Here is a 5849-nt window from a genome sequence, read left to right as displayed (position 1 = left end):
CCGGTCTGCGACCATGAGTCAGATGGCTCAAAAGCAACTCCGATCTGCGACCGTGAGTCAGATGGGTCAAAAGCAACTCCGGTCTGCGACCGTGAGTCAGATGGCTCAAAAGCAACTCCGGTCTGCGACCGTGAGTCAGATGGCTCAAAAGCAACTCCGATCTACGACCGTGAGTCAAATGGCTCAAAAGCAACTCCGGTCTGCGACCGCGAGTCAGATGGCTCAAAAGCAACTCCGGTCTGTGACCGTGAGTCAGATGGCTCAAAAGCAACTCCGGTCTGTGACCGTGAGTCAGATGGCTCAAAAGCAACTCCGGTCTGCGATCGTGAGTCAGATGGCTCAAAAGCAACTCCGGTCTGCGACCGTGAGTCAGATGGCTCAAAAGCAACTCCAATCTACGACCGTGAGTCAAATGGCTCAAAAGCAACTCTGGTCTGCGACCGCGAGTCAGATGGCTCAAAAGCAACTCCAGTCTGCGACCGTGAGTCAGATGGCTCAAAAGCAACCCTGGTCCACGACCGCGGGTAAAATGGCTCAAAAGCAACCCTGGTCTCTAAATCGACCGTAGGCAAAATGGCTCAATAGCAACCCTGGTCTCTAAATCGACCGCAGGCGTGTAGTGATGCATATAGATGGGTGAATGTAGCCTAGTCTATGGATGTATGTAAACACCTATGTGTGTGTGTGCAGGTGACCGTGCGTGTGTTTGAATGTGCATACGTGTGGCCTATGTGTTTTGCTTTATATGGATGTATGGACACGTGGGGATGCAAATTATGTACATGTGGATGAGATGCTCGGATGGATTCCTTTTTCATAGGCTTGGCGGATTCTTGTAGCTTTAGATCAAGAAATGATGTTTCGGGCCGTCCCCAAGGAGTGCGAGGATGAGGGCGAGGTTAAGTTTGAAACCAAGGGTTGTAAGGATGAGGATTTGGTCTTGATGAGCTCGTGTCAAAGGGGCTCTCGCTTTTAACCAGAGTTTGACGTATTCATTTTTTCCCTAATTTTTGTCTGAGCTGCCCTTTTCGGGTTTTCCACTCAACGGGATCTCTCCGATATTCTCTATCTCTCCTTTTGCATGAACTGCCCCTAGGGGTTTTCAATTCATCTTTTCTATATCTCACTGATTTTCTCTATCTCTCCTTTTGCTTGGACCACCTCTTTTGAGGTTTTCAATCCAACCTTTTTGTTCAATTTTTTTATTGTGAATGATACCGGATAGCACAGGGGATTCATATCCACGGGCCGCTTCTATGCTGAGCATTTGATGATGAGTTCATGCCTGATGCCTTCGTTAATGGAGAAGCTTCCGGAGCGAGATGGATGGTGATCTGATTGTATGGTCGTGCCCGCGACTGGAGTTACCGTCTTGGTGTGAGTTAGAAGTTGATGCGAGCGCATGCCCCTGCCAACTCGAGGTGAAATTTCACGTGCGCTCAAGCTAGGGATATTGCCGTTCGGGAGTAGTTACTTCGGTCGAAGTTTGACTCTTGAGAGGACCACATAGGAGCGGAGGAACCAGACTTCATGGAGCATGAGAGAGAGGAATAGTTTCTTTTTTTATTTTTTTTAGTTTTTCTTTTTTTTCCTAGATTTTGGATCGGTTTATGGATGTTGAGGCGATTTAGCTGGGGTGGGGTGTCTATTGATGCAGGTGTTTTTATTGGAAATGCAACCGTCTAGCTTAAATAGAGCACTTGGCAAATATACATTGAATTGTTTACCGCTCAGTTTATTAACCACTGTCACCGAAGCATGCCCTTTCGGGTTTTCACACTTCAGTTATTTTAACTCTCTCCTTTTACCCCGGAATTTTCAAATAAGAGCCCCGTGGGGTTTTCACTTATTGGGGTGTCCCTTGTTGTTGCATAGGCCACCCTTTGCAGATTTTCAACCTACCGGGATTTTCTTTTTTTTTTTTTTTAATTTTCATGAGAAGGATTCCTTGGTTCCTTCGAGATGGATTAAAGTTCTGAACTTTGTCGCCGCCTTCGGCTTCGCTTGACTAAGCATTTGATCTTTCTTTATTACAGTGAGCTTTTCTCGTACATTTGATTACACATTTGTTGGACAATGTCAACCGCTCTTGTCCCCTTGACGCCCCTCGGCTAGTTACGTCCGCTTGATAATTTTCTCTTACTTCTGATTGGCTTGACTTTGCCCCTGAGCTTTTTCAGCATTGCCCCTTTTTTTTTCGAGTCATCATAGACTTGAACCCTTTCATTGATCCTGGAACAGGGTCCTTTATCGTTGATAGGTTAGTTGCCCCCGTCTTGTTCTAAATGGTGCACTCATGCGCTGGTGTCCCCTTTGGGGGGAGGAATTTTTGTCGATGCCTTAGTGCTAGCATGGTTTTGAGGGCTTGCTGCTTACCACGTATTTTCTTCTCTTTTTCTCTCTTTCGGACTTTGTTGATTTTCGCTAAATCTTCTTTTTGGCAAAACCCGGTGAGAACGCTTCGTTTGATGGATCTACGTCCAACTTATCATCGTAGGGTCAGGGAATCGCTTCTCATGATTTATTTTGCTTTTTTTTTTTTACTCTCTTAATTTTCTCTCTTCAGTGGTTAAGTACCGAGCAATAAGTATATTCTAGAGCTTATGTCCGTGCCATGATAGAAGCGGGAATATCTCAATTGAGTAGATATCAAATGTAAGTACGTATGTTTAGGATAAATTTGCGGAAACGAAATTTCATTGAATTCAAAAGGAAGTTAATAACACCTTGTGGAATAGAAGATAAAATAAAAGACAAGGATAAAGACTACAAGTGCAATCCTCTCTCTCATACTACTTCAGGAAGCTTCAAGTTCACCTGCTTTATAAGTGTCCTCAATCTAGAGACCTTCTTCTTTCGCTTATCCTGATCCGTGGTAGACCTCACCGTTCAAGGAACAAGTCGAAGACTTCATCCGCTGAGAAGGATCTGGGTCACTTATCTTCCCAGCTTCGATGAGATCTTGGATTTCATGCTTCAACTTCATGCAAGTGCTTGTTTCGTGACCATATTTCTGGTGGAAGTGGCAGTAGCCCCTACGTTTGACTAATTCAGTGGTTGGACCTCCCGTGGCTGGTAGGGGATGAAGTATATCATGCATTTGTAGGCCCTCCAATACTTCTAATAAGGGTTGAGTGAAAGTGGAGAATTCCCTTCCCTCCCTTCTATACTGAGTGGGCGACGGAGGGCGAACAACCTTGGTAATCTCATGTCCCCGATGGCGTGGATCTGGTTGTGTTCGTGAAATATGGTGTGAGACTACCCTTGGTGGAGTGAATATTTGTGGATTAACTTGTAACGCAAGCTGGAACATAGGTTTCTCCATAGCAGCTTTCGGGATCTCCGCAACCAGTGACTCGCTCAGGACCTCCCTGACCAACCTTTTCAGCTCTATCTTGAATTCATCTGAAGCAAGGATATCGGGAAGAACTCGCTCGATTTCTGCTCTGAGATTGAAATCTCCTATCATCTCTTGGGAATTTTCAACCCCCTCATGCTTAGTATTCTCCGGATCATTAAGAGCACGTTTGAACTCATCAGAAAAGATGTATTTGGCTAAAGCCCCTTGCACACGGCTCTCAAGATTGTGGTTTGAATTGCTGGACTGGGCCATGAGTTGAGTTTCTAACAAGGAAAGAGAAAGGATCGGTGAGTGGAGCTTTTTAGGCATTATGAATTTTGATGATGCACGTGCGATGCGAATGCTAAAGCTATCTACTTGTGCCTCCTATAGATGGATGTATGATTTATGCATGATTCGTGGTCTGCGCTTTATTTCTTACAACATAAACACGATTTGACTGGAGCTAAACCCCTTCTTCTTTTTTCTTTTCTTTTCTTTTTTTTTTTTTTTTTTACCAGAGCCGTCGGCAGTACTTTGGTCGTTTGTGCTAACTTACCTGTTTGGAAGTGCCGATGCCTAAAACCATTTCAATTGTTATACACACATTAGTACGAACCCTACAAGTTCACCTTGCAATGCTTTACAAGATGTACAATGTTGAATGACGCTTGACACGACTGACACTTATGAGATTGAGACGACCCTCATGATACGTAAAATCCCCTATGACACTAGGTAAATGAGAGTGTACCCCGATGATATCCGTGACGTGTAGATACATTGGAGGGGTAGCGACATGAGTGGTGGGAATGGCATATTTGGTACATCGATACGACTCACGATCTAAAAAGAACAACCTAAGCGATCATGCCTGAGGTGTATGTGAGGGATTGCCATCCTTGGTGGCAATGACGTACTTCGAAGATAGGCGGTGTTACACGGACTGATGTGACGCTCATGGTATGTCCGAGACTCAAACAGACCGTGATGGAGGCATGCGGGGCATTTGTCCATAGTTTACTTGGTATCGATACTGATAACATGGAACCGTCTTTCTGGGAAACACAAGTTTCCTGAAACAGACCGACGTAGAGGGCGTGTCCTAAACTAGAAGCAAGTGGGATGAGACCACCGCATATGGGGTGTGGGTCAAGGGTTAGTTTAAACCCAAGACACGAATACGTAGGTGTACCAACGGAACCTTGGCGTGTTATGCAGAAAGTGGTGATGCACGGGACATGCCCTAAATAGGTTAAGGCATAGGGGAGGCTCGAGTGACATATGTGATGTGCGCTAATCGTCAGCTTCTCCTGGAAAGCAACTATTACGATGATGGGTATTATTTGACGGGATAACGAACACGGAATTCCCGACACTCGAGGTACGAATAGGATGCATATGTCAACATACGAGGTACGTGTCAATTGTTAACTCCTACTTGGCTCACTAGCATCTTGACATAGTGGTTTGAAACGTGGTGCGTTCGGGAAACACGATGACGTACTTGGTATGCCTTAGAGGTAGCCAAAAGGCATGATGGGAGTCCCACTTGATGTGCCCCCACGATTGACTTATACGTAACTCACGAACGATGTGATGGCTTGATTTTGGGATTTCGACCATTGTGGGGGAAATCCAACATGCTAGGTACGAGACACGAATAGGGTACGCATATGACACACGTATTATCTGACCAACTTTGGGTACAGAGATGACTCGAGAGGTACCTTCTAACAATATTGGAGGTGTAAGCTCGACACGATACCGACACGCAGGGTGTGGTTCAAGGATTAACTTAAGCTAGGGACCCAAATACCTCGATGGATTTGCGGACATCAGTGCGTCCGGTAGAATGAGAGGTGTCCTAATCCGATCGAGGTATCAACGAGACGGAAATGAAGACTTACCTGGTACGTGTCGAAGGTCAATTTGTTTCATAGCGCAAACCCGACGAAGATATGTTTTATGAGAATCACTAAAGATCTTACGCGGATATGTCTGACGTATTCGGTCCATCATTGATATTTGAGATACCAACGATGACACACAGGGTGGACATCCATAGTTCGACGGGAACCTATTACTATGAACAACTCGAGGAACAACGAGGACGCGAACCAAGACCTTCGAGGTAAGTGCCAAATATTGGACTTAGCCGCGGTATGAACAACTCGATACTACTGATACGAGTGAGACTCAAATAGCGACACATAGGGCATGTGTCTCAGACTCGTGGATAAGGCAATTCGGAGTTTGGGGGCACATGGACAGCGGTACCAATGATGTAGGGAGAGCGTGTCGAGGATTTGACGATAGAAACAAACCGATGTTTGAGACGTACTCCAGATATGAGTGACAATTTACAGGGCGTACGTCAGGAGTTTGATAGGAACCTCATGACATGAACGACTCAGTGTGTCAAGGTATGGGCGGGATGCCCGAGATGTCCCATAGGGTACGTGCCTAAGGGTGTGACTTGGACTCGATGACATGAATCACTCTATAT

This window comes from Euphorbia lathyris, chromosome 9 (assembly GCF_963576675.1).
Source record: "Euphorbia lathyris chromosome 9, ddEupLath1.1, whole genome shotgun sequence".
NCBI lineage: Eukaryota > Viridiplantae > Streptophyta > Magnoliopsida > Malpighiales > Euphorbiaceae > Euphorbia > Euphorbia lathyris.
Note: the sequence above shows the minus strand (reverse complement) of the source record.